Source organism: Lycium ferocissimum, chromosome 8 (assembly GCF_029784015.1).
Source record: "Lycium ferocissimum isolate CSIRO_LF1 chromosome 8, AGI_CSIRO_Lferr_CH_V1, whole genome shotgun sequence".
NCBI lineage: Eukaryota > Viridiplantae > Streptophyta > Magnoliopsida > Solanales > Solanaceae > Lycium > Lycium ferocissimum.
In genome coordinates, this window is record NC_081349.1 from 48,069,996 (window position 1) to 48,084,752 (window position 14,757).

Here is a 14,757-nt window from a genome sequence, read left to right on the forward strand (position 1 = left end):
GATATCCTACTAGAATCGTGCCTGTATATGATGTTCAAGTTACGAAAAAGTTGGCTTATGAAGAGGTACCCATTGCTATACTAGATAAGCAAGTACGGAAACTTAGAAATAAAGAGGTAGCCTCGGTAAAGGTCTTGTGGCGAAACAATAATCGAGAGGAAATGACTTGGGAAGCAGAAGAAAACATGAAGTCCAAGTACCCACACTTGTTTCCACCCCCGGAAGAGATTCAAGATGAGACGCCATTACCATAAGCTATGTAATGCTTTCTTTTAATGCTTTTGGGTCGCGTGTGACCATATTTTCTTGCTATTATGTTGTAGCCCTGTGAGGCGATGTTATTGTGGGTTGTTGTGACAGGATGGTGGTGCCATGTTACAGGGGAAACTCTGGCGAAATTTTTGTAGAATTCCCGAGAACTTAACATTCGAGGACGAATGTTCTAAAGGGGGGAAGAGTATTACACCTCGGAAAATCTCATGTCGTTGCACGGTAAATAGACTAACGCAGGGTAAGAAGTATATGATGTTCCTACAAGTAAGATAGGGTACTCATTGATTCTAATTAAGATTCCAAAGACATTTGAGGCAAGAAAAGAAAGTTCGATGAGGAAGACAAAGTATAAGCCGTGTTTTGGAAAGGTTTGGAAAGAACCGGGCTAATGCTGATTTAATAATGTTTGGAGGAAGAGTCATAACGCTCCTTAGGTTGTTAATGAAGTGTTAAACAAGTGCCAAGAAGGTTCCATAAATATTGGATATCAAAGGAAATGACGAGATTAATTTCGGAAAAATGGAGTTATACGACCACTTATACGGCACCGTATAACCTCAATAGGAAGGGAAAATCCCTGATGGTGAAGTACGGTCACTTATACGGACCGTATAATATCATACAGACCGTATAAGTGTCCGTATAACACGACCGGAATAGTTTTTTTTTTCCAAGTATAAGTATAAGTTCCCACTTCTAATTTTTCATTTTTACATCTCCTCCACTTCTCTCAAGGCCGCTAGAAGGTTCCACACATTTCATTAACATAAATTCAAGGGAAAACAAAGATCAAATACCAAAGACTAGTAGAATCAAGTGCAAGAATGCTAATTAGGGTTGATGGAAGCTAGAAATTTCTTTGGAAGTGAAGCTAGGGTTTTCTCCAACTGAAGAATTTCCATCCAAAACCCATTCCTTCACAATCAAAGGTGAGTTATATGTTCATTTCATGCTATTAAAAGTATTGAATGGTTGAAAGACTTGGATTATGGAAGAAAGTAGAAATGGGTTACAAATATGAGAATAGTGAAATTCTTGAATGGTAACTTGACTTGAATCATAGTTCTTGATATGTTATGGGTATAATCTCATTATGAATGATATTAAGAATGTTGAAGAAGCATTATATGTTAATGAATGCGATGTTAGGTGATAACCATGGTTATGGATGACTTTGAGAGGAGATTTTGAGAATTGAATAATGACTAACTTAACCAAGTTCATTGATTATGATATTGTGGGTGTGTTTTTGATGTTTGGGAGTTATTATATTATATGGAGAAAGTTATAGAAACAAAGGAGACGCTGCCCAATTTTCATTAGCTTTAGCTTAAGCTTAAGCATGTTTTCGGTTATCTGACCTTAGTACAAACTCTCTTGAATGTAGAACCGCGAACATTGGAGGGAAGCATTTAATCGATAAAGTTAGAGAGGCGTAAAGGTATGCGAGGCTAGTCCCTTCTTTTTATAAGGCATGATTCCTATGATATGACATTCCCTTATCTTTCCATGACTTTTTTGTATTCCGGAAATTATAAGTTTATGGCTATCAAGGGCTACTCATAAGATAATGAGAAGAGACGTGTTTTGAACGTGAAAATGATGACGATGAATCCAAATCTAGAGACCCTAACTCACGATATAATACTCTTATGAAGCTAATGATCCTTACATGATTCCTTGATGTTATTCACTGTTGCTAGACTCACCTTATAATGCTCGTTCCTTCAAGGTGACACGTGATGATCATGACTACTCCATGATGGAATCGGGGGTTCTCTACCTTACGTCGCCCTGATAGAGTTGTAGCATTTAATTGATTTTAACGCATGCTTTATGATAAGTATATAATGATGAGATTACACCGTGCCTAGATGGCCGGGCATGACACCACTAAGGCGGGCGGCTTATGATTACACCATGCCTGGATGGCCGGGCATGACACCGCTAAGGCGGGCGGCTTATGATAACACCGTGCCCATTTGGCCGAACATGACACCACTAGTGGGCGGCGTGCGATAGTTACCCGGACACGAGTTATCGATGATGGTATATTTGATATGCATAATATGTGTTTTCCTTTAAAAGTTAAGTAGGCATAGTATTCGCCTTAAGAGGCAATTGACGTACAGGTTATATCTTCGCCTCATGTTTCATTATTTCTTTATTATGCTAGTATTATTCATGCCTTACATACTCAGTACATTTTTCGTACTAACGACCTTTCTTCTTGGAGGCTGTGTTTATGCCCACAGGTAGACAGGGAGGTAGCCCAGATTCTTAGGAGTTACTCAGCAGATTCACAGGAACACTCCACTATTCCGGAGGTGCCATTTTGATACATTATTTTGTGTATATATTCGGGTATAACGGGGTCCTGTCCCGCCCTTATGTCGCAGTACTGTAGTAGAGGCTCGTAGATACGGATGTGTGGGTAGTTGTTGTCTTATTGACACATCAGTGTATATGTTTGTATATCATTTTTGCAGCCGTGAGGGCTCATATATATCTATGTGCTGCCTTGGAGGTGGTGTATATTCAGGTTAGGTAAAATGATTAGCATAATGAGTGGTGCGCGGTAGTCACCCCGGACACTGGCATGGCCACTTAGTCGTGTCGACACTTATATCTCTGTTATGTTACTTTTATGTCTTACATACTCAGTACTTTGCCCGTACTAACGTCCTTTTGTTTGTGGACGCTGCGTTCATGCTCGCAAGTAGACAGAGTGACAACACAGATCCTTAGGCTGACGATAGTGTTGGTGCCAAAACACTCCGAAGTTGCAGTTTAGAGTGGTATGATTCTTTTATGTGTATATCTATGGGCATGGCGGGGTCCTATCCCTTCCCTATTATGTTATGTACTTTATGTAGAGGCTCATAGACAAATGTGTATAGTTAGATGTCTTATGACCTCTTCGGTCTATAATTTGTTATATCATTTGATAGTCTTGTCGGCTTATATACGGGCAAAGTTGATGATGTGTGTGTGTATATATATATATATATATATATATATATATATATATATATATATATATATCTTTTCGTGTGCCCTTTCTAGTTATGGTAATTATGAGTTAGTTTCAGGGCCCACTCAGATATGACTGTGAGATGTACGTTTTGAGGTACACAACAGGATAGCTCCGGGTGTCTATCATGCCCTTCGGTTGGGTCGTGATAAAAGTGGTATCAGAGCAGTTCGTCCTAGGGTTTGTCTATAAGCCGTGCATCGTAGAGTCCTGTTTATAGGTGTGAAGCGCACCACACTTATAGACAGGAGGCTGCAGGACGTTTAGGAATAATTGACCTTTCTTTCTCATCTTAGATCGTGTGATAGAGCCTTGTTAAAAAGGATTCCTATTTTATGACAATATGCTATGATTTCAGCGATGCCTGTGGCTAGGAAAGCATCAGCTGCCTACAAGGGAAAGTCGCTGGCCGGAAGGAGGACTGGATGGATACTACCTATAGATATTGAGGAGGGGAAGTAGTCCCACAATGAGGTTCCATCATAGACCTCCCATACTTTACCCGCTCCAGAGGAGTATAGAGGAGCTCCAGCCCTAGCTCCGTAACCCCGGTTCCTCACTAGGACGAGGTCGGAGATAAGAGAGGTTATTCGGCCATTGACCCCGGTTAGTACCAGCTCGGGCTCCCGCCGACCGGGGCACGGGACATGGTGATAGGGCTATTAGTGCCAGAGTTCTTGACTTTATTAATTTAAACCCTCCAAATTTCTTTGGGTCGAAGCCAGATGAGGACCCGCAGAACTTTATAGATGCTATACTGAGGACGTTACAGGTGATAATGCTTCAGATACTGAGTCGGTAGAGTTGGCTTCTTACAGATTATGAGATGTGGCTGTCAATTGGTCCAATGCCTGGATATCTTTTAGAGGGATTAATGCACCTCCACCTGTATGGCAGGAGTTCGTAGATGATTTCCTTCGACATTATTTGCAGGCAAAGATTCAATGGGACAGAGCTGATGGGTTCTTGAACCCTAGACAGGGGAGTATGAGTGCTCGAGAGTATAGTCTTCGTTTTAATTCATTGGCTTGGTATGCTCCAGCTATTGTAGCTGATATGGGAGACCATTTTTACCGGTTTGTGAGTGGATTGGGACCACATTTGACTGATAATTGCTTGACAGCCTCACTTTAGTCCGGTATGGATATTTCCCGCATTCAGGCGCAGGCTTAGAATCTTGAGGAACGCCAGCAGCAGTAGAGGGTTGAGCATGAGCATAATAGGGGTCAAAGTAAGAGGGCCAGATCTTCGAGATTTTCTCCCATGCCTCTGCCCCAGCCACGGTCCCTGGCCTAGCCTCCACCACAAACTGCGGCCCTACCAGCCGGCCCTCCACTGTGAGTCATGACACCGGGGCCGGCGCGGAGTACTCCTTATTAGTTACCCCGCGCGAGTCCACCATCGGCGGGCGGAATAGAAAGAAAAGTCAGATACCAATTTGAATCATCCAGATATTAATTGGAATAAGTCGCACGAAAGAAAGAAAGAATTTGTATTTTCCTAGTGTCCCATAGCCTCTCGGAGATAAGTACAGAAGTCTCCGTACCAATCCGCAAGAATCTACTAGATGTGTCATTGTAAAATGAGATCGGCGAACCTAGGGCTCTGATGCAAACTTTGTCATGTCCCAAGTCGACTGGCACCCACATAAATCCCCTAGTGGGTTAACCATCAACTTAGCCAACAATCCAAACGATTACCACTTACTTAACCACTTTTAGATAAATCAAGGATATAACAAAATTAATAATCACCCAAAAGTCTATTCATGCCATAAATAAATAACGAATGAGGAAGTCTAACGATTACAACCCCAAAATCCGAAAGTCATTGTACAAGGATTCTAAAACATAAACTGTCTAAGGAAATAACAACTGTCTAAAATAACATAAGTAATATCACGAATGGAAATAGACATTAATAAGAAATGATCTTGAGGTGGCCTGGCATGGATAAGAGCTCAACCTCAATTTGTCGAAAATTAGCCTCATGATAAATATGAGGTCTGGTAGATGTCGCTAGATCACAATCTGCACTCGAAAGAATGCAAAGAAGGTAGTATCACTACAAACACTATGCACCGGTAGATATCATAAGACAACTAAGATTTGTATCATGCATAAAACTATAAAATCAATAGAATAGAGAGATAGGCGTAATATCACATAACCATATGAAACTATCGACAAGAATCATCCAACACCGAAATAAGATAAGCCCTCATAAATAGCAATCAATAAGAGTAACTCAACCCATGTCATTACTAACACAACCGTAACTCACGAATTATCTCAACTCTTTCACATATCTTCTCGTTGCAGTGGTCTCGCTATAGCGAGAAATGTCCTGCTATGGCAGACCTTATTAATTTCCCTCGCCCTGGGTGGCGGTCCTCTACTCGCTACGGTGGACTCTCTACAGCGGTCCCACACCTACTGCAGCGGTCCATTTTGACCAGTAGCTCGAGTTTTTCCACTAATTTTTCACCCAAAAATCCCAACACCAATTCGAGGCCCTACGTGGCAAACCAAACATGCACATATACATAAAAACAAGCTACGGACTCAACCACGGCCTCGAAATTCCTAACGGAGGTCTAGTTTATTAAGCCACCCCCATAACGACCTAGCGAGTCGTTACATTAGAAGTTTAAACCCATTTCAAGAATTTTAACACAAGACTCATCTTCTCTATCTAGATTCTAGTAATTCTAGGCATGGAATAAGAATCTAGGAAGGCAAATGACAAAGCTAGGGTCGTAGATCTTACTTCCAAGAAGAATCAGTCCACAAGTAGCGCTATTCCCCCAAAGAGTGGTTCAAAAGTAATGAGAAGAAGTGATAGGGTTTAAGGGTCCTAACTTGAGAAAAAAGAAATAATTTTGCCCAACTACGATTGTCGTGGTCATGGAGCCACAGCAGTACACGCGCTATGGCGCATAGATGGCCCGCTATGGCGGCCTTCACCAAAACCAGCATGCCACAATAGTGGCTGAAACCCGCTACGACGGCTTGTAACCAAAGCTCCCCAGTCCACTATAGCCAACTCCCAAGAGCTATAAAGATGACCACTACGGAGGTTATACTACCAGCTACAGTCACTGCAGGTAACCAAAAACTTCTGGTTTTGACCAATCTCATCCTGAAATTCGACTATCACCCAAGGCCCCACAGATACCAAACAAACATGCAAACATACATAAAAACGCACTACGAACTCACCCATGACCTTGGATTACCCAACGGGGGTCTATTTGACCAAGTCAACCCCTAATAGCCTAAAGCCAAGTTCCCAACCCAAGTTTCAAAATGCTTTCAATTGCATTGGGAACCGAACCGAACACACTACCAAGTGATAAATGACTGTCTGGACCTCTCGGAATCGACGAAATTCCAAAAAAGGGTATGTTTGCTCAAAAGTCAACTTTGGGTCAAATGAATTCCACTTTGAGGCTCAATCCTCCAAAAGTCTCTCCAAAACCTATCTGATGGCCTATAGCACATCTGACCACGAGGGCCACAACCAACATCAAAATGAAAGAAATACCATTTAGCCGAAGAGGCCATATCCGTAATTTGCATGCCGTAAGGGCCATTCATTTATTCATTTGCCGTGAGGATCATAACCAACATCAAGATGAAAGAACGACTATTTAGCCGAAGGGGCCATATCTGTATTTGCATGTCGTGAGGTCCATTCATTCATTCATTTGCCGTGAGGGACATTCATGCATTCATTGCCGAGAGGGCCATTCATACAAATATTTCCATGAGGGTCATCCATTCATACATTGCCGAAAGGGCCATTCATGCATTCATTGCCGAGAGGGCCATTCATTCAAACATACCAAGAGGGCCATTCATACAAACATTGCCATGACGGCCATTCATACAAGCATTGCATAAAGGGCCATTCTTACAAATATTTTCAAGAGGGCCATTCATTCAAACATTGCCAAGAGGGTCATTCATACAAACATTATCGAGAGGGCCATTCATACAAACATTGCCAAGAGGGTCAATCATACAAACATTGCCAAGAGGGCCATTCATACCAACATTGCCTAGAGAGCCATTTATACTAACATTGCTAAGAGGGCCATTCATTCATTCATTGCTAAGAGGGCCATTCATACAAACATGCCAAGAGGGCTATTCATACAAGCATTGCGAGAGGGTCATTCATTCAAACATGCCAAGAGGGCTATTAATACAAGAATTGTCGAGAGGGTCATTCGTACAAACATTGCCGAGAAGGTCATTCATTCAAACATGCCGAGAGGAACATTCATACAAAAATTACCGAAAGGGCCATGCATACAAACATTGCCAAGAGGGTCATTCATTCAAACATGCCGAGAGGACCATTCATACAAACATGCCAAGAGGGCCATTAATACAATAATTGTCGAGAGGGTCATTTGTACAAACATTGCCGAGAGGACCATTCATACAAACATTGCCAAGAGGGCCATTCATACAAACATTGCCAAAAGGGGCATTCATTCAAACATGCCGAGAGGGCCATTCAAACAAACATGCTGAGAGTAGCCATTCAGAAAAATATTTCGAGAGGGCTATTCATTCAAATATGCCAAGACGACTATTCATTCAAACATTACCAAGAGGGTCATTCATACAAACATGCCAAGAGAGCAATTCATTCAAACATGCTGAGAGGGATATTCATTCAAACATGCCGAGAGGGCCATTCATTCAAACATCGCCGTAAAGGCCATTTATTCATACAAATTGCCAGACATGATCAAAAAGGTTAAAGCAATGTAAATCTAGTTAGATGACTGTAGTTTTCGCTCCAAAGGTCAAAACGATGTAAATCTGGCTGGACGGCCGCAATATTTGTTTTCCCAAATCAATCACAATGTTACCGGGTAGACGGAAGCAGATTGGCAGCCGCCAAATGGAGTCGGCTGATCAAATCAAATCCCGACGCGTGCAGAGCAAACGTGAAACTTTTTCTTACGCAGTTGGTCAAGGTAGGGTGCCCATGAGAGTCAAGCTCTCCGGCCAGGACTTAGAATATCGCTCCACCCCATGCTCAGCCGCACAAAATTTCTTTACATGCTTTATTTACTTTCCTTTTAAATTTTCCCGCGACCGGTCGGCACACACCGGCACATACAAAGGAACTCCCGCATAGGGATACCTGTTGACACCTAATTTTTGACCTCCCGTAAGTTATTTTAATCACTCGGGGTCCCCAGGTAATAAGTGAATAAGCTAAGTATTTCTAATAGCCTTAAATGATTTTTACAAAGTGCCCAGACCAATATTTCTTCCCTTTTAAATTAGCAAAAAAGGTTTTTCATGCATCATGTTTATTTAGAGAATAATAAAGAATTTTCAAGATATTTGGTTAAATTATTTTTCTTAAAAGAGGAAAGAGAGAAAGAAAAGGAATTCTTGTTTAGTCATTTAAAATTATTTCTTTTAAACATTTTTTCCCTTTTATTTCACTTTTGAAAAGTGGATAATTTAAATAGTTTAAATAATTAATTATTTACCCTTTTTTACTACTCCTGATTTTTACAAAAATAAGCATAATTGCCCTTTAATAATTTGATTAGGCTAGTTAATTAATTATATAATAATAATTATTGCAAAACTGAGCCCCTTAGTAGATATATATTTTCCTTTTTGATTTTTTGCCTTGGTCACAATTAATTTAATTGTTCCTTCATTTAAAGAAATTAGCTTTTTTTTTTATGAGTCTGTTGGTATTTAATTTAAAATAACATGTTTGTCTTAATTTTCATATTTTTGATTAAAAGGCCATGATTAAAATAAATACATCTTTTCAGGCCCATCAACGGCTTAACTGACTTTTTAAATTATTTTTATCTTTTATTATTATTATTATTATAAAAATGCGTAGCAACCTGATTTTTTCCTTAGTTTAAATTTTCTTTAATAGTTTTTTTAAATTATAAATGGTTAAGACCTAAGTATACTCAGCATATACACCAAGTATACACACACACACACACATATATATATATATGAGAAATATGTGTATATACTTGGTGTATACAAAAGAAAAGAGCCCTTTCTTTTTATTAATTTTCAGTTGGACCGAGTCCAAGCCCAATGGGGCTGACCCGGCCCAAGACACAACTGATAAGGGGTAAACCCCCTTTCACTTATCATTTTTTCATGCCAAATGATCCCTAACCCTTCTCTCTTCCCTTCCCTTTTCCCCCATACCCTTACCCTAGCGCCGCCAGGCTTTATGCCTTCTCTCGCATCCTAGAAATGGCAAAGTTGCAGAGAGTACAAGGCTTTGTATCCTTCGTACACCCTTTTCGCGTGATAACATTAATGATCCAACCTCGTTTTCATCTCCTTCTTTACAAACACTGTATAAGTCATTTTCACTTTTAGCTTTCCTTTGAATTTTTGAATCTAATATATGATTTCCTGCATTTTTGTTCTATATTTTATGATGGTATTTTTGTATTTGTTCCAATTTCATTGGCCAAGTACAAATGGGCTAGATCAAGTAGAACAATACTCAGATCTGGCCATGCATTCTTAGTTCTAGTTAATTTCAACCGCAGATCTTGTTTACAAAGGGCATTTAGTAGAAAAAATGTTAGTCCCACATCGGTATTTTGAAGTTCCTTCATAGTTTTGGGGTTCTATAAATAGAACCCCAACCTTCATCACAGAAACAAGTTTTTAAAAGTTGAAAAAATCAAAAAAAGGCTAGAATTTTAAGTCAAGAACTTGAAATTTAAGAAAAAGTATAATTTTAGACTAAAAAAAACTCTCTTTGTCGGGTTTGAGTCCCTTATTTAAAAAAAAGATTGTTTATTTTCCTTCTTTATGGCTGAGTTTGAGGGTGAAAGCACAAGGAGCTTTTTGAATCCATTCTTGACCAAAGGCTGCATTGAAAAAAGGTAATAACCCAACCCTTTTATATATTTTTGTCATTCTATTTATAAGTTGATAATTGGTCTGTGTTATTAAGTGTTCTTGGTTGATGGTCTTATAATAGGATTTTGACTTAAGCACTGTTTAATAAGCTTCAGAATGAGCCCCTCCTAAACATGATGCCTTGTTTATCTTATGTACTTAATCTAGTATCTCATTATTTGTTTGAGTTGGATGTTCTAGATTAGTGCTAATCGTTTGCAAGAATGTTTGAGATTGCTGGAAACTTGAAATGATTTATATTGAAATGACTTTGAGGTTTGATAAAGGTCAAAAGTGCACCAAATATATATATATATATATATATATATATATATATATATATATATATATATATATATATTGAAATAAGAGGTGCTTAGTTTAATTAGGGAACACATAGGGTGTTGTAAGACTGTTGGAATACTAATTTGGATTGTATGACTCTTTGGTAAGATTGTTTTGTGTTAGGAATTCCATATTACATGTTTATAGGGTCATCATTTGATTACTTGCATCATAATGTGATAACACCTATCTCCAAAAGGGATTCATGACTTAAGTACCTTTCTAGTTGTGTCTAAGGATATTTGTTTTGCATCATTGAACATGTCCAGAATTGTCATTAGTTGATTTGTGATGTTCTTCCTTTTTAAAGTAAGACTGCCCTACTACTATCCTACCATGCTTAAGAGAGATTCACCTTAAAGCTGTGCCTTCAGAATCTGGGTGCAAATGTGTTATGTCTTCCATGGTTGATGCTGCATTGTTGTACAAATGCCATAATTTGACCCTCTATGTGATTTGTTCCTATTCTCTATTGGTTCGTCGAAATCTATAGTGTGCAGTAACTGCTTTGACTTTAGTAAATATGGTAAAAAGAAAAAGGATTAGGGATACAGGCAGATTAAGAATGCACTATTTCATTAAATAAGGAAGCCTTATGTTCTTTCTTAGATTAGTCTGGCTTATTGTTTCATGATAAGAACAAAGTCAAATTAAAACAAGATTTACAGTTTATATATGCTTTGTTGGAAACTAATGTGTTTGAGATTCTTATTTGATTATGACCTCTAGATTAAGCTTGACTGATGAAAATAACCAGCTTGTTTTTGACAATGTAAGTTCTAAATTAAGAAATACTGAGTGGACTTAGCCTTAATAGCTAGTCATTATTAAGTTAGATGTTTGAATATTGATCATGGATAGAACCACAATGATAATAAGTCTATAAAGGCACTAAACCAAGACTGTTAGAGGAAAAAGGGGGGTTAGGCTAATGATGAACCCTTAGTTTGGTAAAGTGACATTGCTTTGTAAGTCTAGTCTATTTTCAGTGATACAACATGACTAGGTTAAAAGGAAGGAGGATAAAACAGCCTGGACTGGCTTGAACCTTATGTATATTCAAGAGAAGAACTCTGTCTAGAGACTAGGTCGGCAAGGGATTTAAACCAATCATTTTGCTAAGAAATTAGTCCCTTTAGGGCCTAAGTAGAAACTTAAAATGTTGGCCACCCAGCCTTGCTTATAAGGGTATCATATTGTTCTTTGAATCTACATGACAGTTCAGGAATTTATTTCAATTGCCAATTGAGTCTGTCTTCCTTCTTCCCTTTTCTTCCTTTTCTGTGAATCTTATTGTGTCAAAGGCTTAAAGGTTTGGTCCTACTTAGGTAATAAAGGATCTTTACTGAGAATGAGGGTTGGTTCATGGTCATTTGGTAATTTATTTGCTTGATTCCCTTTGTGTTCTGTTTAGAGGTACTGAATGTTTTCAAAGTAAGTGATCATGCTATATCCAAGATCAAATTGCCAATCTAGTATGTACTGTTGAATCATGAGATTTCCTACATGAGTTCTATTGGAACATAACTAGCTTAAAGATAAAAAGGGGGAAATCTACCTATTGTCATTGCTTAAATCATTTGTGTTTGAGCTTAATCTCTAATACTCTGTCCAAATATTCTAGTTACCATCATTTACTTGACTACCTCATACTCATTTTCTATGACTTGGCCAGATGAAGTTGGTCATATGACATGACTTGTTAAATGCCTAGACTGATCTAAGATGGTTCTATGAAATAGGTTTAAAAACTTATTGATGACACCTTGACTTATGTTGTGATCCTGTATGGATTTTGCTAGTTTCTAAGTGGTGAAAATGATCCCAATCCTAGCCTAAATTATCTTGTCCACTTATATGTCCATGCATTTGAACTAGTTAGGGCACTTAGTTTTAAGTGACTCCTGGTAGTAATGCTCTATATGATTAGAGAAAGATTGAAGGTAAGGTAAAAGCCACATGGCCAGGAAGAGTCTTTTAAAAAGGTGCCTTGAGAGAGGATCTAAGAGGGAGGGGGGGGGGTGATAATAGCAAACGTTTGATTCACCACACTTTCCCTTTATATAAAAGGCACCATGGCACTTTCATAGGCCCATGGTGGTGTATGTTGACTGTATAAATCTTTCAAATATCATGTGAATTTTGTTGCTAGAACCTAGAAGACTTGGCTAAAATCAGACATGCATTGATAAGTGGCTTAGTAAAACTTAGTAGTGAACCTAGGAGCATTTGTACATGGCTGAATTAGAATACAAAGGGAAGAGATTAAAGGGAAATAGAAAATTTGAATAGTTGAGGCATTGAAACTGAAACTGAGTTATTAAAGACTGTTAAGATCATGTAGGTCTTTCCTCTTTTTAAGAAACTCCACCAAAGAGACATGAATGATTTTATGCATCCTTTCTATACTACGTGTGTAGCCAGCATACTTTTGCTTGATGTCTTCATCTTGTTAAGTCTAACTGAGACCTGAAAATCCACCTACCTGCGTTTATGTGTTTAGTTTGGCTGAAATTAGTTTCCTTTCTCATGTTATATTTGTCTGCTCAGTCTACACTTGGTTTTTCCAAATGTGACTTGGAATATACTTTCTTTTTACTAGGGCCTATTTGGTTCCCTTATATGTGCAGTGTGTGCCTGTGATTGAACTCTATATTGGAATCTTCCTATGGTTGTATATCTTCATAAAAAGATTGATTAGCTTATTTTGCATAAATCACTCGTGGTTTAAAATAATGCATAGCTTTAATGAATGTATCCCTGTCCTTTATAGTAATTAAGTAGTAGTAATGATGTACAGTGAAATATTATCCTTTGTTTCTTGGGTGTTGTGTTTCTGCCTATTCCTCCGTGTCCTTGTTTGAAGGCCAGACTGTCCAATGATAATGGACTCCAAGCGTGCACTTGTGCTTGATTGTGGTAATGTTGAGGATCATTTAGGATTGGTCTAACCTTCCTCCAATGCCAGCCATGTCTGGGGTTCGATAAAACCCCTTGAATCTTGTACGACACTGGGAATAAGGATGGTGACAACCACCCCAATCTCATTCCAAAATACTCGGTCCACACATCACAAAAATACACTATGGAAAATAATTTCATGTTAGGACAGTTTGGCTACCTTTATTATTCTTATTACTATACGTGTATATCTTCTGTATATTATGTGAATTTTATAGGATCCATTCTAAACAAATTCCTTTTCTTTTCTCACCCCTCCCCCCTATTTCTCTTTGCATGACCACTTGGGCCGAGGACACAGCCTCCTAATTGGGCCTAAGTGGTCAGAGGACACACTTGAATAGGACAATTCTTCCAGATTTCTGTCGAGTACGAGAAAGGGAAGCTAATATGTGTATCCATGAAGGCCCAACCATGGGTGAAAATTGTTAAGGGGCTTGGTACACCCCAAGTTATTTCATTACTATTGTATGATACGTTTACATTCATGCTTGTATTTGTAAACTCATAATACTATTGGAAACCAAATGGTTGGAACTAGAAGTTTTAGCCAAATGGTACTTAAGCCCTTTAGTTGGACTTTAGGCTCCTTCGCAAATTTTCAAAACCCGTCTAATTTTTCTTACTTTTAAAGAGATTTCTAAAGAGGCAAATCAAATGGTTTTCTTATAAAAAATAAATTAGATTTAGAGAAATTCAGGTAGGTGCTAGCATATAAGCGTTTTACTAGAATTATTTGTCAAAAAATCCTCATTTCAGAATTAAACGGAACACACTGCTCTTTTCATAATAAGACCAGTTGTAAAAGAAATTTTGTATCACGGTGAATTCAAAAGGGAAAAGGGTCAAATATACCCTTCTACTATAGTTTATTATCTAAGTTTACCCTCCGTTAGCCAAAGTAATTAAAAATACCCCTCTGTTAGCCAAAGTTCATATTTATACCCCTCCACGGATGGAAAAGCCCAAATCGGACAAATTACCCATTTTCAAAATTTTATGACCCATCCACTTGGGTGACACATCGGCAAAAATTTTCCCACCCAAAATAATATACCCCGTACGCCCTTAGAACTCTTAAGTCCATAGGGTTGGCTGAGTTTTCACTTTCATTGCTTGTTATCCGAGAGCCCTTGGGGAAAAAATGGGGATGGGGCCTTAGAAATTTAATTTCAATTTCCTTTTCTCTATATTTGGCAAAGCATGATG

The 14,757-nt window shown here is 38.5% G+C and overlaps 1 long non-coding RNA gene across 1 annotated transcript; it reads left to right on the top strand.

The window, feature by feature from the left end:
* Positions 1 to 10,172: 10,172 nt before the first annotated feature.
* On the top strand, positions 10,173 to 14,091 carry LOC132067024 (uncharacterized). The gene is made up of 2 exons (XR_009416990.1): positions 10,173 to 10,226; positions 13,876 to 14,091. It is a non-coding gene; the product is annotated as an uncharacterized LOC132067024 (long non-coding RNA).
* Positions 14,092 to 14,757: the final 666 nt, after the last annotated feature.